Below are 22,543 nucleotides of genomic sequence, written 5' to 3' on the forward strand. Positions count from 1 at the left end.
GTCAGTTGATTCTTAGAGTCACTTCAGTTGGAGATGAAAGGAGCAGGTCCATTCTTTCTTCACAATGACCTGGGCAAGCCTCAAGCAGGGCTGCAGGGCATACTTCTTCTATAGGATCCACAGATCTTGGAGTATACTGAAGAATGGGTCTGAAAGTCAACTTTATATACCTGGTCCTCACATTGAACTGGCATAAGCTTCTTTAGTTTTCCCCTAACAGAGTTGTCTGTAATGTTTTTACTTTCCTGCTCTAGGCCATTCTGTATGGGACCACAATAGGCTAGAGTGAAGTCCATTATGTGTGAGCTGGGCCAGTGCCTTTGAAGTGCACATGTGGTAGGTGACAGCTCCACCTACCCCATCCTGCCAGAGATGGTCAATCCTGCCAACTTCCTGACGATTTACTGTGATGCTATCTGGGAGGAATACACCAAGGCCAGCTGCCAGCTACATGTACTCATGTGTAGGCTGAGGCATACTTTTTTTTACATTGGTGTAATCAGATTAATATTGGTAATTCCTCATTACCCTTTGATGTGGAATTACCAATAATAATGTAATTTTGCCTGCTAACGCAACTAGGAGTAATTTGGGTTAGAAAAATCCAATCGGGAAAGCATGTTTAGCAACTACTAGTAGCTTCCTGTTCCTACTTCCTACTATTTCTATAGTTCTGCGGCATTTAGCACTATATCTTACGGCAGAATGATTCCTCACATCCATTTTAGATGCAAGTGTACATTTTGCTCTAAGATAATAGAGCTAGATGCTGTGATTAAGTTGGGAGGAAAATTCGACCCCAAGAGATCATTTAGCACTATTTCTCAGATCAAAATGCCTTCTCATGCCCATTTTAGACACAAGGGAGGCATTTCGCGATAACAAAACATCTTTAAATGCCAGGGGTAATATGGGTGAAAATCCTACCACAAGAGAACAGTTAGCGAAAATGAGCAGCTGTTCACGCTTGCTATCTGTGTTCTGTTGCATCTAGCACTATTTCTTAGTGCAAAATGCATTCTTGTGCTGATTTTGGATGCAAAGGGATATTTTTGTGGTAAGAAATAGAGATGAAAGGATAATTACTCTTCTCACATAATTATGCATTTCTTGTGTAATTTTTTGGTAATTCCTCGTGATTACGCTACACTGAATTACTTGAGTTACACTCACCCCTTGTCATGTGACCCAGTAAACAGGCTGCAGGCATCAAATGGTTAGACAAGAAAAATTTCAACTTTCTGAAAGTGGTATTTTCAGAATTGTGACTTAAAATCTGACTGTTACATTAAAGAGTATTTTACAATTCCAATTCCTCAGACATGCAACATGACTTTCCTCCCTGCCCCCAATCAAAAGGTATCACTTATTATATGTAATAGAATAACTGTAGAAAACTGTTTTATTAGTTGAGGAGGCTGAAACCCTATTCAAGCAGGAGTCACAACCCTTGTGAGGGTGAAGTCACTGCAAACTCTAAAATGCCCTGGGCTCAACCCTCAAGTAGCTTGGCACAGAGCAGTCAGGTTTACCTCAGAGGCAACGTGAAAGTATTTGTGCAACATTACAAACAGTAATTGAGTGAAAACACAGCACAAAAGGATCCCACACAAGTTTAGAAAAATCGAGTAAAAAACTAAAAGAAGACCAAAATGCCAAAAATCCAATCAGTAGAACCGTAAATATGCAGTTTTAAACATTTCAGTAAAAATAGCACCAAAAGGCACATAGAGCCAACTGTGGATATATGGTCACACCTGACCGGGACAAAGTCTCACGCTGACAGTAGACCACAATGCCACAGGTCAAGCTGTTTCTTTGCTCTCCTGATTTGCCTTTTTAAAGTTGTTATTTAAACTGTAAAATTGATTTTGAATTTACTTTTACCTTGAGCACGTTGCACTTAGCACATTAAGAACGTTGGGGGCGGGTATTCCCTCTCAGTTGGGACATAGAGCACGACCATTTTGGGGAGGTGCGGGCTCAAGTCCTACATGAATAAAAGCGGAGACACTGCACGGCCGCAGTTAGTCTCACACTGACAGTAGACCGCAACACCGTGGGTCAAGCTGTTTCTTCACTCTCCTGATTTCCCTTTTTAAAGTTGTTTTGAAAACTGTAAAATGTCATTGGAATTTGCTTTTACCTTGAGCACGTTGCACTTTGCACACTAACGAAGTTGGTGGCTGACATCGCCTCTCAGTTGGGACATCGAGTGCCACTGTTTTGGGGAAGTGGGCGCTCTAGTCCCACATAAAAAAAAGTGAAGATTCTCCATGGCCATGCCGCTGGCGCAGTAAAGGTACACCAAAGACAAGCCTGTCTGTGCCTGTCAGCGTCCCGGAGGCGGCCAACCCCAGACACGCTGCCCATCTGCCCCCAGGTACAATTCGCAGTTTTCAATATGAACGGGATAAACTGCTTAACCTAGGCAGCTTTCAATCCTTGCCTGGTGCAATGGCTTGTGTTTACAATTGGGCGAACTTTAATTGCCCATCATAGGTATTATACATCCTTATAGAGCAATGCTGCTCGACACATGCTCCATGCAAAAACATGAGGCACAAATCCATTACCTAAAAAGGAGAGAGTTTTCCCTTTTAAACCCAGAAAGGACCGGGACATATAACAACTAAAAAAGAGAGATTCCTTTCTGTGTATTCGAATTTTCAGATAGACAATATCGTTCAGTCTAGTCAATTATACCAACAGCCCACCACATACAAACTTTAAATCAAAAGCATAACATTTTAAATGTATCTAATTTATTGTTTTTTTCAGTAAAAACGATTAGTTCATATATACAGTACACACAATTTGTTTCAATATATAAACGTTTCAGTGCAACATAATTTGTCCTAACAAAACATATAAAAAACACAAAATTATACAATACATTTTTTTTTTTTAATTTTAAAACTCTTTTCATCAAGGTTTGTCGACGCGTTTCGGTGCTTTGTCGTTTGGAACACCTTCCTCAGGACTATTAAAACATCTTCTTTCTAAAATAGATACAACATTTATTAGTAGTGCAATTTTACGTGGTGGTATAGAGCTGTATGGTTATAAAAGCAATGGGATTAAATTATATCTTACGTGTAAAGCTAATTTTTATTTTTGCTATACCAAATTCAATCCAGGAGCGATTGTGACATTAGTGGCTCCTCCTCCCTGTTGTATCATCAGAGACTCTGTATGTAAATTAACAGACGTTTTAGTTTTACATCCAGCAAAGTTAAGGTTGATATTCTAACAAGTGGAATAATTTTGAAAAATAAAGCGCTTACATTTACTTTGCGCTGTGACTGTCCAAAACAATTGCTGCACTCATATACAGCTGTTTATCCGTATCTTTCGTGTGTCAGTCTGGTCATACGTGATCCAAATTACTGCACAGTTTCAGGGACATCTCCTTGCTCTTATTCAATTGAGGTAGATCAGCAGTGTCTAAATAAACGTATTATTTTAACAATATTAGAGATGCGTTCAATAAGTTTGCATATGTGATATTTCGTACTACTATTTATGACTGTCAAGTTCAGAGGGGCATTCCCTTCCCTTTTGTTGGATCGAAAAAGCGGCCGCTTATGCTTTTTTGTGACGAAGGGCATTGTCTTTCCTATTATTGTACAGAGGTCGTAACTTATTTTACATTATTCTAAATTACCCCTCAGAATAAATCAGGTGTCTAAATTTAAAACCGAAAGAACATTTGTTTTTCGCACATTTTCGGTAACCTGTGTAAGTGGATGTCTGTTGGAATTAGGAACATCCCCCAGTTTTTAGCCAGAAAAGACACTCATTACACAGTCCATTCTAGGTCCCAGGGCCATCTACTCGGGGTAACATTTCCTCGAATACTGCAGGGAAATAGTCTATAGAATGACCCCCCAGAACTCAGCATTCGTAGTTCACATACCTTCACTATCAGCGCGCGCTCCGCCCGTCCGGTCTCACTGGTCGTCGGTATCGGTTTGATTAACAGTGCTGCGTCCGTGCTTTATATACCCAGCGTGATTATAATTACCGGATAATCGGTCTCAGCTGTGATCATTTAAGACGAAAAGTACGGGGCATGTCGGTCGCCATATTTGTAGTTTTTACAAGGCGGTCCATGTTCGTGACCAGTGAGACCGGACGGGCGGAGCGCGCGCTGATAGTGAAGGTATGTGAACTACGAATGCTGAGTTCTGGGGGGTCATTCTATAGACTATTTCCCTGCAGTATTCGAGGAAATGTTACCCCGAGTAGATGGCCCTGGGACCTAGAATGGACTGTGTAATGAGTGTCTTTTCTGGCTAAAAACTGGGGGATGTTCCTAATTCCAACAGACATCCACTTACACAGGTTACCGAAAATGTGCGAAAAACAAATGTTCTTTCGGTTTTAAATTTAGACACCTGATTTATTCTGAGGGGTAATTTAGAATAATGTAAAATAAGTTATGACCTCTGTACAATAATAGGAAAGACAATGCCCTTCGTCACAAAAAAGCATAAGTGGCCGCTTTTTCGATCCAACAAAAGGGAAGGGAATGCCCCTCTGAACTTGACAGTCATAAATAGTAGTACGAAATATCACATATGCAAACTTAATGAACGCATCTCTAATATTGTTAAAATAATACGTTTATTTAGACACTGCTGATCTACCTCAATTGAATAAGAGCAAGGAGATGTCCCTGAAACTGTGCAGTAATTTGGATCACGTATGACCAGACTGACACACGAAAGATATGGATAAACAGCTGTATATGAGTGCAGCAATTGTTTTGGACAGTCACAGCGCAAAGTAAATGTAAGCGCTTTATTTTTCAAAATTATTCCACTTGTTAGAATATCAACCTTAACTTTGCTGGATGTAAAACTAAAACGTCTGTTAATTTACATACAGAGTCTCTGATGATACAACAGGGAGGAGGAGCCACTAATGTCACAATCGCTCCTGGATTGAATTTGGTATAGCAAAAATAAAAATTTGCTTTACACGTAAGATATAATTTAATCCCATTGCTTTTATAACCATACAGCTCTATACCACCACGTAAAATTGCACTACTAATAAATGTTGTATCTATTTTAGAAAGAAGATGTTTTAATAGTCCTGAGGAAGGTGTTCCAAACGACAAAGCACCGAAACGCGTCGACAAACCTTGATGAAAAGAGTTTTAAAATTAAAAAAAAAAATTTAATTGTATAATTTTGTGTTTTTTATATGTTTTGTTAGGACAAATTATGTTGCACTGAAACGTTTATATATTGAAACAAATTGTGTGTACTGTATATATGAACTAATAGTTTTTACTGAAAAAAACAATAAATTAGATACATTTAAAATGTTATGCTTTTGATTTAAAGTTTGTATGTGGTGGGCTGTTGGTATAATTGACTAGACTGAACGATATTGTCTATCTGAAAATTCGAATACACAGAAAGGAATCTCTCTTTTTTAGTTGTTACAAATCCATTACCTCCTGTCAGAAACTCACCCAGACCTTCTATTCCTCACAGAAACATGGTTGTCCATTTCCGCTAACCCCACTTTCGCCTCTGCTATACCCTCAGGATATACAATTCGGAGAAAAGATCCGCCAATAGGGAAAGGAGGCGGCGCTGCAATCATCTTTAAATAAGAGTCAGATTGTACTTCTTCTATTACGGTAGACCTTATTTAGGATGCGGAATGCTTAGGTTTTCATTGTACCCTATCTCCTTGCCAATGCATAGCAGGGATCTTGATTTACAGGCCCCTGGGGACGTCCAGCAATTTCACTAACTCCCGCAATAAAGTCATCACCCCCATTGCCCTCAGATACAATCATTTTCTCCTCTTTGGGAATTCAATCTACATATGGATAAACCCCAGGATCTCTATGTAATTTCTCTGTCCGAAACAATGTCTGCATGCAGCCTCTCCCCTTATATCTACTCTCCCATGCATAACTTTGGCCATATTCTTGACCAGATTTTCTGAAATATGGAATTGGAGTCGGATTCTCCTACCCCCATTACCTGGTCTGACCACCTCCTTATTAATTTATCGACACCTAGCTCAGGGACAGATATTTCGCCCAAACCGATAAGGGGAGAACATAATTACAGATCCCTCCACAAAATACCGTTTCATGTTTTGGTGGAGGCCCTAGAATCTTCTGCCCCTGCTCTACAGGGTATCCCCGAAGTAGATGCCTCTGCACCTGAATCGTGGCTCAGGTCAAATATTGATGCAGTAGCCCCTTTGACCTCCAGCACCTCCGGGAGGAAATCTCTCTCTACCCCTTGGTTCAATTAATCCCTGGGAGCTAGTGAAAGTGTACTTAAAGGCATAGAAAATAAATGCTGCAAACATTTCACACCTGAGGATAAGATGACCTATAAGGCTCACTTAAAATCCTACTACCTACAGGTGAAACAGGCTAAAAAGAGCTATCTGCAGACTAAGATTGAGACTGCCCAAAAGGGCCAGGAAATCTTTAACAGTGTAAAATCGTTCACCTCCCTCAAGGTGGTTAAGAAGGAATCCCCGCACTCAGCTGATTGGACTAGTTTGGTGGCCTTATCCCTCCACAACAAGACTGTCACAATCCAACAGTCTTTTTCCAGGGATACAGGGGAGGACCGGGCCCTATATCAGACTGTGATCGAAAAGCCTGGCTCCCTGCAACTCCCAGCGTTATTAAAATCCCCTGCTACACAACTGGGCGAATCGCTTACATACCTCAAGGGCCTCAAGTAGGACACTCCAATAGATGCATGCCCATCTAAACTACTAGGACCTCTAGCCCCTACTATTAACCCCACTCTTAATCAAGTGTTAAACTCATCTCTTTCCACTGGCACGGTACTGTCGGTTTGGAAGTAGGCAAAATGTGTACCGCTCAATAAAAAAATGATCGCCAACTCAAATGATCCTGCAAACTACAGGACAATCGCCTTCCTCCCTGCTCTCTCTAACGTTCTAGAGAAACTTGTCAACAGAGCGATTTCGGACCACACAGAAAGTCACAACTTGCTGCATACGACTCAATCTGGCAGCAGGGCCAGGCCCCTTTTTGTACCACTCTGTAAACGCGGCTTCTGGTGCACTGCTCGTGGGGCGAAGAGGTCCACTTGTGTCCTGAGGACCTCAGGACACAAGTGGACTTTATCCTCCAAGCAGCAGTGTGCCAGAATCCATGTTTGCAGCGCGGGGTAAAAAGGGGCGAGGCCTCAGATAACCTCTCTGCAAGGCAGCTCTGTGGCGCTTACTTGAGGTACCTTGTGGGCAAGTAGGTCCGCAGGGACCCTAAAGAGTCAAGGGGACTTTATCCCTCAAATTACCATGCACCAGGAGGCGCGTTTGCACAGTGGTGCAGGGAGGGGGTGGGGCCTGATATAACAAGTGGGCCCCTTTTTGTACCACTCTGTAAACGCGGCTTCTGGTGCACTGCTCGTGGGGCGAAGAGGTCCACTTGTGTCCTGAGGACCTCAGGACACAAGTGGACTTTATCCTCCAAGCAGCAGTGTGCCAGAATCCATGTTTGCAGCGCGGGGTAAAAAGGGGCGAGGCCTCAGATAACCTCTCTGCAAGGCAGCTCTGTGGCGCTTACTTGAGGTACCTTGTGGGCAAGTAGGTCCGCAGGGACCCTAAAGAGTCAAGGGGACTTTATCCCTCAAATTACCATGCACCAGGAGGCGCGTTTGCACAGTGGTGCAGGGAGGGGGTGGGGCCTGATATAACAAGTGCGCAAATGCGCCCCCTGGCGCCTTGTAAAATGGGGGATTAAGTCCTCTTCAATCCTGAGGGTCCCTGGGGGCCAACTAGCCCACCAGGAACCTCCAGTAAGCGCCACAGAGCTGCATTGCAGAGAGGTGGTCCGAGGCTACGCCCCTTTTTACACCACTCTGCAAACGCGGCTTCTGTTGCACTGCTGGTGCGGTGATGAGGTTCTCTTGTGTCCTGAGGAATTTAAGGGAATTTGAAAGTTGTTTGTGTTGCTTAGTGTGAACAACGGTTGAGCTTGTTTCAGATATAGAGTTGCATCAGGAACAAAAAATAAACAGACCCTAAAATATGAATGGGAAAAGTAATCACTACTCTGCATAACCCAAAGGATATGTGTCAAACTAATAAATAATAGACACTCGTACCTTAATCGGCTCCTTCAGTGCTTGCAAAGGATAAGAACAAGCAACACCCAAAGTGTTTTAAAAGAAGGAATTACTTTCTCGGGGAACCCAGAATGAGAAACTTAAACAGAGCACAAAAAAGCAAAATTAGAATAAAAAATATTTTGTATAGGAATTGTGTTTAAAACCTTACATAAAAATTGCATTTTCCCTTACCCCCGAGAAAATGAATGAAGCACAAACATATGTGCCACCGGGAATTGCGCACAATAACCAGTCTATGGTCAATTTTTGCCATGAAAGCAGTCCCACAATGGTGAAAATGAGCTCTCCAAATTAGTTTGAAGCAGGTATCTATATAAGAACAATTGCCCCAATGATCAATGGTGAATGCTAGAGACTGAAGTCATCTCCACACGATGCAGATACAAAGTGTGGTTGCGAGCATCAGTCTCCCATACTCGTCAGTGTTAGAAGGAGGATTCTGAGTAGTCTTCCCAAAGACACTGAATACCAGCACGAGGCCTGGAATGTGTTCCAGACCTAAGGGCTCACAGATGAGCCAGAAAGGTCTACAGTTCAGCAGTTATGCCGTAACGGTAGCAATTCACAACACTATGTCAAGTTCAAGGAATTAGTGTTCAACCTTATGCAGTACATAACGGTGTGGTGGGAGAAAAACAATGGAGCACTACAAAGTTATGTATCACCAAGAAAGAACAATCATTGGCATAGCCAATAGGTCTAACTTTTGGGACCTTATAAGTGTTTAGCCATATAGCACATTATCCTGGCTGCTACAACATCAACTGTTACTTCATGTGCCACTGGAGAACAGCCACACACGCCAAAGGTTGGGCTTTTGTGCTATTTACTGAACAATGGAAATGCAATTCATTCCCAGTGAGGGCAAGAATGCAACATTATAAAGAAACAGTGAGACAGTGCTGCAGTCTAGTGGTCTGGAACACATAGTGAGACTGTGCTGCTGTTTCATGCAATAGGAGACATGGCGAGGCAGTGCAGCTGTTGGATGCAATGGGAGACATGGTGAGGTAATGTTGCAGCCTGATGCACTGGAAGACCAGAACAACACTATGCTGCTGTCTGGTAAATTAGCAGATACGAAAAAGACACTACTTGTTTATGGCATATATTGTTCTGTGAGGCATGTGCTGTGTCTAGGGTACTTGATAACATGGTGAGGCAGTGCTGTTGTGTGATGCGCTGGAGACATGCCAAGGCAGTTTTGTGTCTGGTGTGCTGGCAGATGTGGTGGGGCAGTGCTGGTATCTGGTGTACTTAGAGTCTACTTGGTGTAATTCTTAAACCGCTACCTGCGCCATTTTAGCTCTATAACATTTTTAAATCATTATATATAGTCAGTCCCTGTATTATTATTCTGCTGATTTTTCAGTAGATTCTCTCCGCCCTTTTTCCACCATTTTTTCCGCTTCTAGGTCATGAGAAAAGAAAAATGTGTGACCATTCTTAAATACTTTTAGACGCGCTGGTTCTTGTAAGAAAGCTTGACCACCCAGGTCCTTAATTGGATCAATATATTGTCGTAACTTCCAGCGCTTCTCCATGGTAGCTTTATTTAAATCTGATCTGACAAAAAAAGTTATTGACTCTATAGTGACTGGCTTATTAGGTCGAGCTTTCAGCGACACCTCCTGCCTTAAAAGAAAGTTACCCATATAAATCAGAAAGGGCCGTGGATACTGATTATCCTTGTTCCGTTGGACTAAGGGTAGTCTATGGACCCTTTGCAGCTGCGAGTCCCAGTCCCAGTCTGATAAGTCCGGGAATGCTTTTTGAAAAAGCTGAACCATAAATGCTCACGGATCTCCACCTTCAGCCCCTTCTGGTATGCCAAAGACTCGAAGATTTTGTCTTCTTTGTCGATTTTCCATATCCTCAATTTCATTTTGCAAATTTGCGATCTGGGTCTCATGTTTGTTAGCGCATGCCTCTGTGCGACTGGAGTGTTCCTCAATGTCTGCAACCCTTTGTTGTAGCTCTGTCACCTCTAGCGTGAGACCACCTAGTTTATTTTCCAAATTGTTTAAAGACCGTTGCATTTTATCATTGTCTGCACGCATTTGCATATAATGCTGCTGAGATTCGTGTCTCTGTTCATTGAGGAGTTGGACAATCATGTTGTGTGATGCATCCTCCTTGGTTTCCCACAGTTTCAATCTCGATCTGTGACTGGACAGCTGTTTTATTTGGGCCTGTGTTCAGGCTATCCATATTATAGGTTGTATCATTAGTGTCGAGTATAGCCTCGGGCAGATTTTGACCAGACGTGTTTGATATACAGTTGTCGAGTGTGTTTATACTGTTGGGCTGGTTTTCTTTGGGTGCTCCCTCCCCCGGGCTGTTCCCTGATAGCCGTAGTACCATCGTCTTTACCCCACCTTTGGCTTGCACCCATTTTCGTAGAGGGCTATTGTCGGCGATAGTTTTAGCTTTTACCCCACTTGGCATGTGCGTAGGTTTTTATGATTTGTTTCTTGATTTTACTTTAGCTTTTTTTGCAGCAGAGCCTTTATTCATATTATGGATTTTCCCGGTTTTGATTTCAAACTCGTCGTTAAATTCAGAGTTAATTTGTGAGTCATTCCCTACCGTAGCTCTGTCTATAGCTATGCACATCTCCTCCCCCAGCTTTTGAGTCAAGCTTAGCCCAGAGTTATTTGGGAAGAGTTGTTCATAATTAGTGAAAAAAGGTAGCATTGAAAAATCCAAACAATTAAGCACATCACCCCCACCTAAAGTTGCAGGAGGATCTGTATGCCCTTTAGCTGTAGTTGAAGTTTTACTCACACACGGGTCCCATTCAGTCTCAGCATCCAAGGTTTTCTCCCCTTTTCTCCCTCGTTTCGAATTCTAGTTTGGGCTCCCTTATTCAGTGCCTTATGCAGTGCCTTGTCTTCCGGATCTTTTATCAAGTGGTGACCAGTCTGCTGACGTGTGTCAGGTCCGGGTCAAACCCGCCTCCATACCGCCGCTAGGTCTTTTTCAAATCCACTAAATAGCCCAAGTGTCCAGGTGCCGGGTGTTAGCAAAAAGAATGCCCGCTAGCCTGAGCCTGAGTCTTCTCACTGCTTGACCGCAGTTAGTCGCAGTACCCACATGACAGTGTAACCATAACAGTGTAGCAGTATAGCAGTGTAGCAGTGTGGCAGCAGAGTAGCCCAAGTATCCAGGTACCAGGTGCCAGGTTTTAGCAAAGAAAGTAGACACCTGTGTCTTTTGTCAAATGTCGAACAGTCTACTGACGTGTGTCAGGTAGGAGTCCCAAACCCACCACAAGACCACCTCTGGATCGTTTCAAATCCGAAAAGTAGCTGAAGTGGCCAAAGAAAGAAGCAAAGTTTTTCAGCTATGCCCGCATGAATCTTCTCACCACTTCACAGCCGTTCCTCTGCAAGCAATGTAGCCATACAGTGCAACAGTGTATCGGTGTATTGGTGTGGAAGCGGAGTCGGCTTTCATATGGTCTCGTTCTCAGCTGGGCATCTCAGCCGTGGGTCTCGACATGCAGCTCCTGCTGAGGTTCTCAGCGACTTCACTGCGCCCCGTTTCAGCTGCGTTTCCCACAACGGCACTCCCCGTGTCCTGCCTCAACTGGGGGTCTCAAGCCGCAAGTTTCGGCCTGCGGCTTCCGCCACGGCTCTCAGCGGCTCTCCCCGTGCTCAGCTGCGGGTCTCACGCCGCAGGTTTTTTGCCACTCTACTCATTTGCCGCTTCAGTCCGTCATCTTGCTCCTCCTCCCCCTAGAGCTCAGAGACTCCCAGCTCCCTCTGGACTGTACTGTTAGTTGGTGTCTTGGATATATCTATGGTATTTGTGGCCTTATGTTTTTCTGGTTGATATAAGATGGTCTTTGTTAGCTTATGTATCCCAGTATGCTAGGTAACTAGCCTTAATCTTATTGTCCAGGTAGCGAGGGCTTAACACCCACAAAGGCCAAAAGGGTTGCATGCTATTTTCCAGCTGTGTGTATCAAAAATATATTAAGTAACAAAGCCAAGTCCCCCAAAATTGTTCAGAGAGCACGCAAAAACCTAACCCTGTTGACAATTTCATATGACGTTTTCGGCACTGTAATGTATACATGCCACTAGAAAAGAATGGAAAATGTTAACTATAATTAATAATAAAAAACTAAAATCAATACACAGTTTATAGTTACCAAATGACACCATACGCATGCTCCAATTAAGTCTCCGTTTAAAACCTGAATGTATTTTGGGAGTTGGAGTCACTAACCACCACCAGTGGTGGCTGGTGACATTTGAAAGTGGTAGGGCAGAAACTGCTAATCATACTGCACCGTAGTGAGCGAGCGAGCCTGAATCCCCTAAGGAGGGTTCGGGGGGATTGCCCCCCGAGAAAATTTTGAAAAAATAGTGGAAAAATGGTGCATTTCCAAGCAAATTTGAGAAAGCAGGAAGGTTAAAAAAGCAATTGTCAAAGTGCAGGTATAACATTATTAAAGAACTGCCATATAACATACTAGGTAGCTGCTTATTCAGTATAACAACAGAGCTTCATAACAGACTTCAAGATGCAATGATGAGAACCACACAGATTGTTTTTATTTAAACTGCAAACAACAAAACAAACCACTTTTTTGATTTAAACTGCAAACAACAAAAGAACCAACTAAACAGGTCACAAACTATCACCATTCAACATATTTACTTTTTGTATCTAAATTCAGCACGTCTGTCTTTAAGCGCAGCAAATTTTTCAATTACTTGAACGTTAAAGTCAGCAATATTTTGAACAAGCTTGCTCTCTATAGAGAGCATTGCCAACGCATTGAGTCTTTCTTGAAGCATGGTGTTCCTCCGGAATGTCTTAATCCTCTTTAAGGCGGAAAAAGATCGTTCTGCCTCTGAGGTTGTCATAGGAGTTGTAATGACGATTTTTAGTAAAGCTACAGTCTCTGTAAATGTCTTTTCCATATTAAGTTCATGAATTAAAGACAGCAAAGACCTGCCATCTTTGGCCTTCTGGTACACAGCAATTGAGTACATTACTGTCAACTCACTTTTCAGGTCCTCTTGGTTGAGCATCGGATAAGCTTCCACAGCCTCATGCAGAGCATGCTCAAGGAAGGATTCATTATATTTTTCAAAGTATTTACTTTCCAATAATGTGGCACTCCTCAAATGTTTTGTGAAAGTAAAACGCTCTTGTGCCTGCACAATTACAATGTCACAGATCTCTTTTGCACTTCGGACCAGAGTGGTGATGTTTTTCCTGTGGTTTGAAAAAGTTGAAGCCGCTGGCAATCGGCTGTCTAAGTTGTCAACCTCATCTCTCACTATGTTTATGCTTGCGACAAACTCCGTGGTATATCTTTTCACAGACACAGTATCTACATTTCGTCCTTGCAACTGATTGTATAAATTCTCGACCTTTGTCATTATCTTTTCAAATAAAAACAGAAAGAACTGAAACTCTATGGGCCCGATGTAGGTCGGTCGGTAACGGCCGAAAATCGGTATTTTCGGCCGTTACCGACCGGTATTACAGAAATGAGATGTAGGGGCATGTGTAACTGATTCTGTAAAATTACCGATCGGTAAATTTACCGATCGGTATTTCTACTGAATCGGTAAATTTGAGATGTAGGTGGGACTCTTCTGAGTCCCACAAGCCTTACAGAATCGGTATTTTACCATCAAATCAATTTGATGGTAAAATACCGATTCCGGTGTGCATGCACATGTGTGCATGCACACCTATGCCATATGACAGGGAGATCTGCCCTTAGGGCAGGTATGCCTGCCACATGGCACCCGAGCCTCTTTTGGGGGTGCCAGAGGGTGTCAAAGTGACACCCCCTGCACCCTTGTGTAATTCGGTATTTACCGATTCGGTAAATACCGAATCGGTAATGCCCATTCATTCCTATGGGCTTCAAAGCCCATAGGAATGAATGGGCATTACCGGTCGGTATTTACCGAATCGGTAAATACAGATTTTTACCGATTCGGTAAATGAAACATCTGGATGCTCCTACATGTCCCCCCTTCTTATTTACCGATTCTTAATTACCGAATCAGTAAAATTCGGTAATTAAGAATCGGTAAATAAGTCCTACCTACATCTGGCCCATATCTTTTAGTGTTCTAGCAAAGCCACGGGCTTCACTGTGACTTTTGAAATCAAAGGTTTCATTGGCTTCTATGGCTTCAAAACATTGCACAAGGTCCTCCCTATATTGAAATATTAGTTGGACTGTACGTATGTTATAGTTCCAACGAGTTGATGCTCCCCTCAGAACCCTTTTGTCCACGATCTCCTGAAGTGCTTCCATTCTTTTTGGGGAACGTGAGAAGAATGCTGCCATGCCTCCTACATCCTGAAAGAAAATTTGTGTCTCGGAGATCTTTGATACTGCCTGTTGCATAATAAGATTAAGTTGGTTGGTGTGACAGTGCACATAATGAGCATTCGGGTAGACATCTCTAATTCTTTTCTGAACGCCACCATGGCTTCCACTCATTACGGACGCACCATCATAGCTTTGTGCAATAAGTTTTTTTCTTTGCTGCAGCTCTGGAAAAATAAAGTTGAGTTGACGCAGTATAGCTGTAGTAATGGTTTCTGCAGTGGAGTTTTTTAAATGAGTGAAACCATAGAACCTCTCCACAACATTATAGCCATTGTCCAGGTCCCGAAAGACTAATACGGACTGCGTTTGTGTGGCCACATCAGTGGTGTCATCAGCCTCAATAGTCACAAAGTCTGTGTTTTGCAACTCTTGCACAATATGGCTTCTTATAATTTCTAGCATACACTCCTGGAGTTCATTTTGTATTGTTTTAGAGGTGCCCTTAAAGACTGTAGCACTTTCTAAATGTGCTTCCATTTCCTTGTCTATGCTTGCTACTAAATCTACAAGACCCATGAATATTCCAGGATTTGTGGAACCTTCCGATTCATCATGGCCTCGCAATGCCAGTTCGAAAGCACCACAGAAATGAATGCAATCTATTATTTTGATAGTATGTGTCTATTCCTATCAACTGTTTCATTGTGTTTCTGTATTGTTTGGCGATATGCATCGCTTATGTGCTGCTCAATCGGTGCGTCTCCCAACATTCCCAGTCTTATCACGTTTTCCATATGCTTTCTTGTGTGTGCATGCTTTTTTATTTTTTCAGACAGATGCTTCAAGTCTATTACTCCTTCTCTTGTCCAAGGAAAGTCACCATTAAACAGCAAGCAGGGGAAGCAGTACAGTTTGTTTTTTGAAGGGCACTCTGTAAGCCAATCTGCTTTTGTGTACCAGGTGTTTGAGAATGTACGGTTGTAAGATTTTCCTGTGTCCTGGGTAACTTGTTGGAATTGTAGGTCAGGTCGATCAGGTCCTAACCTCTTTATCTGTAGTTTATCTTCCAGTGGGCGTGCATGGAATGACCGTGTAATTAATTCTTGTACCGTATTCATGTTGCCGATGCTGTCCTTACCAATATGAAAGAAGCCTGTCAATAGTCAAAGTACAACATATAAGATTTGGTGCAATAATTTCAAATTTCAGTACAAATACATATATCTTGTGCATGACAGCAATGTAGCTGCAACAGCTCATTTGAATGGCCAGCCAGGGGTGGCACATAATACATGCTGTAGCCCCTGGTAGGCCTTGGGTGCACCTATGCCCTACCTATGGTACACTATACAGGGACTCACAAGAGTGACCCAATACCCAATTGGCAATGCACCTAAAGTACATTGTGTGAAGTTAGAGAGAGAACAGCTGGGCGGTGGGTCTGATTAGCAGGACCACAGCCTTTCTAAGTTGTAAACCAGTAAAGCAAAAAGCAAAAAAATGGGGTGACCATAGGAAAGCAGACCCTACTCTCCTACATAATGCTCCCCTTTGGACAACATGATAGGTAAAAAATACAGCCTGACTGGCTGCTTACTCTGTGTGCCATAGTGGCACTGAAACAGACACTGTTTGAGGGCCTTTAACAAGGCAAGGATAGATAGTGCCTTTAATAACCGTTATTGCCAAAGCACAGGGCTAAGGGCAGGCTAAGTATTAGTAAATTCCATCCAGTCACAGTACAATGTTCAGAATGTGCACCCACCCCAACCACCATGTAGAGTGAGTGACCACAAACAGAGCCCTAACTCTAAGCTACAAAAAATATCATCAGTTTCCTTACCTTGAACACGGTTGTTTGCTGGGTCGTAGCCGTGATGAAAGAGCAGCAAGGAGGTTGAGGCCTCTTGTTCTTTCTCCAAAAATTGCCCAAAAATTTAGGTAAAGGTTGAGGTTGTGACTTGTCAGGCTTTACCAGGTGCTGGAAATAAAAATATAACAATTTATTTTTCAGACATTGGGGTCATCAAACAAAGACTGGGGGGGGAATCATAACGGTACAATTTTTACCTTGCAGTTTGCAATAGCTCACAGTTGTATGTTAGCATTTGTGTACTTACGAACAGCAAGTGACAAAATGATTTCTCTGACAAATGCAGTGAACCACTGACCTATTTACAGCATTTTGTGATCTGCATCAGGTACATGTTCTTTGCAGCAGGCCCATTAACCTTCTGTGCTACCTTTCCATGAGTCAAAACTTCCATTAGACAAAACTCTGATCTCTCTCTCGGAAAAACATTAACAATATCCTTGGTGCAACTGCAAGTGTTGCATGGCTAAACATTTATAAAGCCCCAAAGGCGCGACCTGTAGGCTGGCTATGCCAATGTGAGGTTTCATTTTGCAAACATCGCAGTTCGCTGAAGTGGCTCGATGCGAGGTAAATTAGAGGGAAAGACCCCTCTTTAACCCTGCCCCTTTGCCTGGTGATATTTTTTTTTTCTCTTTCCCGCCCCAAGCGAATTTTTGTGATTGAGGTCTTTTACCGATGGTGATTTTGGAGAAGAAGGTCCTAGCGGGATTAACCTCAAGTTAACAGGAGCAGCTTGTTAAGACTGCAGCTGGGTGGTAGGTTCATCAGCGCTCAGCCTGGGATCTGGGTGTTAACAGCTCATTGGCTGCCTCAGCACGAGGCAAGGCAGACCCTGGAAACTGCTGCTTCTGGCTACAGCATCTGCTAAACTCCAGCCATGTCTGCTAAAACTAACTGCGTGCAAAATTAAGCTTGTAGTTTCATGCAATAGCAGTTCAGTGTGCAACTCCTCACTATGTTTGTGACATACTCCTCACTATGTTTGTGACTTTTGGCTCTGACTGCTAAAGAATGTGTAGAATGTGCAAAAGATTAATTTTACCTAGTTTCCCCGTGTATGCGGATCTCTAATATAGTTTAGAAAAACAAGTTGGACGGACCTGTCTAGCAGAATGTCCGACACTGCAGCGTCCCGCACCGCAGGGGTTTGTTGAAATAACCCTCACACACCAACCTGGTTGGTGTCATGCTTCATCATCGGGTTCCCAGCTGAGGAGCCGAATGCTACTCAGCTGTGTAGCATTCGGCTCCTCAGCTGTGCTGCGACACCTGATCACAGTAGAGCAGTTTTGTTCTTAAATTTTGATGAAGTGGTGTATTAAAAATATCTATGGGACTTTAACTGATCAAAAATTCTTTATTCCCAGTGGCCCAGGATATAATAAAAACTAGTGGCTAACTATAAGAGACTCATTTAGTTGGGTCTAAGTTATATGTTAGGTCGACATGTTTCAGTCCATATGCAAATTGTATTGGGCTTTCTTCAGGACCTTGCTTACAGTGAATTAAAATGTGGTGTGGGTGAGAAATCGGAATGCGGAATCGAGAATAGGTTTTGAGCCGGGTGAGCCCTTTTACACAAGTAGTGAAGCTAAGGGTCTCCCGCCCCGGGTCCCGATTTACTTTTTATTTCCGTAACCAATGTAAAATACCGCAGGTGGACACGAAATACGGTCAGTCAACATGGCAAAGGCCAGCACACCTTAGCGTGTGTGCTGTTTAAAATGCATATACATGTGGCGTAATTACTATTTTGCCACTCACTTTCACTTTTCTCACCCACACCACATTTTAATTCACTGTGAGCAAGGTACTGAAGAAAGCCCAACACAACGCATGGCAGTTGTCAGGCAGATGTTCTCCAAAGTTGGTTGGTTATTCATAAGGTTTTCTCAGGAAAGAATTGGGTAAACTTATACCTCTATAACGAAACAGAGTGTTGAATTAGCACTTTGGACCCGCTTTACAAAGAAATTTCCATGACTAGTTTCAATTTGTGTGTGCAAAATATGCACTTCACGAGTTTAAATGCCAATCTTGATGCACAGAATCAGGATTGGCTGAATCTTACATTGTAAGGTGCACTTTCGAATATGTCTGTTCCCCCAACATAATGAAATTGCCATATTCACAAGTTTGGTGCTGGATATGGGATTCTGGTTGCTCCGGGGCAGAGTAACCTGAAACAAAAGGGAATTCATTGGCAGTCCTCTTGCATAATGTTTCCCATAAAATGTTTGCAAATATGCTCCTGTCAGTGGCAGGAATAAATGTATTTCCCAGGGTGTGGTCCGGAGGGAACTGGGGATCTCTAGAAATAAAATATTTTCTCTAGAAAGCTAAAAAGTACATGCACAGTAGCACATGTCACATTTACATACACATTTTTCACCTAGTGGAAATTCTGCTTGAGTCAAAAAGCAACTCTAAATGTGCTGTAGATTTCCTGAAATATTCCTCTTCTAGGATCCGATTTGAGTGTCTGTAAGTGTGGAAGAGTCCTCCAGATGTAAGTGGAATCCTTCAGGTGCAAAGTACTGACTACTGTCTGGGTTATGTGAAACCAATCAGTGGTACCTCGGTGAGAAAATTCTGTAGTAAGATAGGTTACTATCACCCAATGTAATGGTACTCATTTCATCAGTCTGGTCAAAATAAGAGCTTAGAGAAGCCTCACACACATGTGACCTTCTTCTTACACACTGATATTTGCAGTTGAACCCTAATCCATTGAGATATTTTACTGGCACTATGTTTGCTTCTTCATTACTAAGTCTGGCAGCCGCCTCCATTTGTGGTCTTGGTGAGAGTATGCTCAACAGTGCACATGGACATTGTTGCAAATAAACGACAAGACCTACTTGCACTTGCAATGCTAAGCCAAGCAGTCATTCAAGGAAGTATCTTTGTCATAGACACATCGCTTGATAATGTTAAGTGTCAACGGAAAGTACAGTGAGCAGCCATGTTGTGCGACACTCGAGCCGATTGTTAATGGGCAGCGGACCAGGCCGTTGATGGACAACCACATCATTAAGCAGTTGGGTGATGATTAACCCTGGGTGTAGTAGGCGTAGTGGGGCTACGCTAAGCTACGCGAAGTGGACCAGAAACTACATCCACCTGCGCACTTCGCGTAGCCCCACTACACACCACCCACCTCCCTCCCGCCCTCGCTAAATACCACCGCCTCCCTATCGCCCTCCCTAAATACTTGAATAATGATTTAAAAAACAATAAACACCGCTTACCTTTTAGGCTGTGTCTCCGGGGCTCCCTCTGGTAACCACGCCGCCATCTTGGATACTAAGGGCGGCCGCGCATGCGCATTAGTATCCAAGATGGCGGTGCGGTTACCAGAGGAAGCCCCGGAGACGCAGCCGACAAGGTAAGTTGTGTTTATTGTTTTTAAAATCATTATTTAAGTATTTAGGGAGGGCGGGAGGGAAGCGGGTGGTGGGCAACTTCGCTACGCCCACGGAGTGGGCGTAGTGTTGCCTGCTACGCCTACTTCGCAAATGGTGAAGTAGGCAACACTACGTCCACTCCGAGGGCGTAGCGAAGTGCTACGCCCAGGGTTAGTGATGATACTGCATCAGGTGTCAGAAAGCTGTATATTTGCTCTAGTAGCTAGGCGAGGAGATGATATTCTGCAGGGGGCGCCTATTTATAACTGCCACACATACCCAGACTTAAGTGTCCTGTTGAAAAAAATGCCCAGTCAGCACCTTTGCAAATCCGAAAGTCCGCATGTGCTGGAGGAAAAGGACGAGGTCCATCCTCCAGTAAACTCTTACGGCTGCCACTTAAGTTGTGTCCTCTGTGTCTGATCTCTGGTGCAGGCGCAGCCTTACTCATGGCAGGAGGAGCTAGGGTCTGGGTCCAGGACAGTGAAATCTCCTTGTAATTCTGTAGCCTAATAATACAGTTGCTGAGTATCTGCGCTTTAAAAAAAAATGTGTAAAAAGAGGCACTGCTTTCACTTCTCTGCCGGCCTGGGGCGCAATACTTTTAATGTGGGAGTGCACAGAACGAATCAGCAGCAAACAGTGGGGTGGTGGGGGTGAAGGAGGGAGTGAGTACCTTCACTTTCATTTCTAGCACAGATTACAAATATCGTAAATAAAAGTGACGATGACGAGTAAGACTTCGCGCGCCTATCACGGGACATTTGGACTAACTTTCTTCTTTGGGCCTCGTTAGGAGGAGATGGGAAGTAATCGACCCGGTGCCACTTTGCAGTCTGAAGCCATGAAATTAGGCTGACCAGTCTCCTTGCGGTAGAAACTTCATGGTCCGGTAAAAAAACACATCAGAATTAGATCCACTCAAGAGAATGGAAGTTTACGGAAGGAGTGAGAGGATGTTTTCTCTCTCCTTGGAGAGGAAGATGTGAATATTTTCACTGAGGTCTGATGTCTGAAAACATGGCAGCAGCTGGAAGGGAAAAACCGCACTGAATATGTTATTCCATGAATCAATCAAAGGCAGAGAGAGCACGCTTTAGGAAGGGAATCAAGGCGTCCATATGCGACGCCAAACAACTTTATGTGAGACGCCGATGCACATGTGCCGGGACCCTTTGCTTCACATCGGGACCACTGAAACCCGTGCTAATTAAAAAGGCTTTGTTAAAAAATGCAGAATTGTTACATGATCGGACATTATTTATTGGCTTCCTAAACCCTATGCATGAGCTAATTCAGGAAACATATGTTGCTGCCTTTATGAATACCCCTGCCAAAGATTCCCTTTCAACTATAGAAAATTACATACATTTATCCATCTGAGGGCACAGGCTTGCATTGCAGCTCAGAAATACGTGCTATCTGATGTGGTGGTCTGAGATAGTCGCCCCTAGGCCTAGTTATTACCGACCCCTGGTGAGAACCTGATGAACCGGGAAGGCCCTTCCCGGTTCATGAGGTTCTCACCAGGCTGAGTGAACGATTTAGGAGGCAGCAAAGAAGAGCGATGAAGTTGTGACCCAATGGTAAGTAGCTGGTGGGATTAAAGTAGCTATGTTGACCACAGCACAGTGGCGGTGCGTCCATTGGGGGCGTTCGGGCGTTGCCCCACTAGCCTGGACGAGACTACCGCCGACTGCACTGAACAAAAGTATTTGCAGTATCACAGTCAGTATTATTTATAATTAATTTAAAACTGAGCTCACTAAGGCCCGGGAAAAGCCCGACAGGGTCGGAACTGCATAGGGAAGTGGGCCGGCGGCATGGGGGACGGGGCTGCGTCAGAGTGACAGCCAGGCAGGCCAGTAGGCAGCGCACAGCCGCACAGGCAGAGGGGTGCTTATGTAAAAGGCCGGAGTAGTCGAGATTTCGACTGGCCTACGCATGCGCACATTTGAGACCTCCACCCCCGCCCCCTACCAGTAGTGTCCGACATAGGCATGGACCTAGGGCCCGGGTCTCAAAATGGGCAGATATCAGTCTGCTCTTAGCCAATCCTGGCGCAGTGGCGCTGCTAACGCCGCGCCATGATTGGCTACTCCAGCAGGATGGTGCCGCGCGTGGGTGTTAGCTGCTCTAAGGCATTGACGTTGGTGATTGGCCACACTGCGCGTGCTGGATTCATGCCACGAGCCGAGGCCCACGACAACAACAACAGTAAGTCAAAGTGAAAGTGGAACTAAGTGATGATGTTCATGATGAGTCATACGTCTCTAGTCAGTGGGGCGCGTGACTGTTGTTGTCGGACTCGTCAACTCAACTCGACTCGTGACCAGACGTGTGTGTAGTGTATGTCACTGACTGGTGTCTGCCACTGGACCGCCTGCCTGGAGGAACCTCACCAACTAGTGTGACTGACTGACATCGAGACGAGACCGCGTCCCCCCACCCACGTAAGTTAGTTACTCATGCCACCACCAACCAATGAATTTACTACCTTGAGTTTATGTTGAGAGTGAGTGATGATTTTAAGTGTGTGTCTATACTCTATACTATTTTAATTTATAATTAAGCACGACGGGAGTGGGGATGGGACGAATAACTGAATAAGTTAGTGTCGTGACTTGATCAGAATCACCCATAATGTGTGCGCGCACTGCGCTAGAAGTGGAGGCCCGTGATTAGAACTGGCTAGTCTGATCATTGTTTTGGGAGGCATCATTGACGTTCGTAATGTTGTTTTCACGGTATTGTCAAAAAGCTTGACTATTAGCACCCAGTGCTGTAATGC

This window comes from Lissotriton helveticus, chromosome 4_1, assembly GCF_964261635.1.
Source record: "Lissotriton helveticus chromosome 4_1, aLisHel1.1, whole genome shotgun sequence".
NCBI lineage: Eukaryota > Metazoa > Chordata > Amphibia > Caudata > Salamandridae > Lissotriton > Lissotriton helveticus.